The 1,195-nt window shown below is 54.1% G+C and overlaps 2 long non-coding RNA genes across 3 annotated transcripts in view; one reads left to right on the top strand and one right to left on the bottom strand.

Moving 5' to 3' along the window:
- The window catches only part of LOC103459995 (uncharacterized), a 15,558-nt gene that overhangs the window by 4,433 nt on the left and 9,930 nt on the right, over positions 1–1,195 (bottom strand). The gene's annotated exons all lie outside the window — the stretch shown is intronic.
- LOC103459994 (uncharacterized) overlaps positions 1–1,195 on the top strand; it is a 5,245-nt gene that overhangs the window by 3,113 nt on the left and 937 nt on the right. The window lies entirely within an intron of this gene.

Below are 1,195 nucleotides of genomic sequence, written 5' to 3'. Positions count from 1 at the left end.
ACTAGGAACCAATGGGACCACACTGGGAACCAATGGTACCACACTGGGAACCAATGGGACCAAATTGGGACCACTCTGGGGATCAATGGGACCAAACTGGGAACCAATGGGACCACACTGGGATCAAACTGGGACCAAACTGGGACCTCACTGGGACCAAACTGGGAACCAATGGGACCAAACTGGGAACCAATCGGACCAAACTAGGAACCAATGAGACCACACTGGGAATCAATGGGACCAAACGGTACACCCTGGGACCAAAGTGGGACCACACCAGGTCCGCACTGGGACCAAACTGGGAACCAATGGGACCACACTAGGAACCAATGGGACCACACTGGGAATCAATGGGACCAAACTGGGAACCAATGGGACCACACTAGGAACCAATGGGACCACACTGGGGATCAATGGGACCAAACTGGGAACCACTGGGACCAAACTGGGGACCACACTGGGATCAAACTGGGAACCAATGGGATCAAACTGGGACAAAACTGGGAACCAATGGGACCACACCGGGAATCAATGGGATCAAACTGGGGACCAATGGGACCACAATGGGAACCAATGGGATCAAACTGTGACAAAACTGGGAACCAATGGGACCAAACTTGGAACCAATGGGCCCAAATTGGGACCACACTGGGGATCAATGGGACCAAACTGGGAACCAATGGGAACACACTGGGAATCAATGGGACCAAACGGTACACACTGGGACCAAAGTTGGACCACACCGGGTCCGCACTGGGACCAAACTGGGAACTCATGGGACCACACTAGGAACCAATGGGACCACACTGGGAATCAATGGGATCAAACTGGGACAAAACTGGGAACCAATGGGACCACACTGGGAATCAATGGGACCAAACTGGGACCACACCGGGACCAAACTGGGAACCAATGGGCCCAAATTGGGACCACACTGGGGATCAATGGGACCTAACTGGGAACCAATGGGAACACACTGGGAATCAATGGGACCAAACGGTACACACTGGGACCAAAGTGGGACCACACCGGGTCCGCACTGGGACCAAACTGGGAACCCATGGGACCAAACTAGGACCACAGTGGGGATAAATGGGACCAAACTGGGAACCAATGGGACCACACTGGGAACCAATGGGACCACACTAGGACCACACCGGGGACCAATGGGACCATACTGGGACCAATGGGACCA

Source organism: Poecilia reticulata, unplaced genomic scaffold (genome assembly GCF_000633615.1).
Source record: "Poecilia reticulata strain Guanapo unplaced genomic scaffold, Guppy_female_1.0+MT scaffold_155, whole genome shotgun sequence".
Taxonomy (NCBI): Eukaryota; Metazoa; Chordata; class Actinopteri; order Cyprinodontiformes; family Poeciliidae; genus Poecilia; species Poecilia reticulata.
The sequence above is the reverse complement of the archived record's forward strand: the minus strand, read 5'-3'. Positions and strand labels throughout refer to the sequence as shown.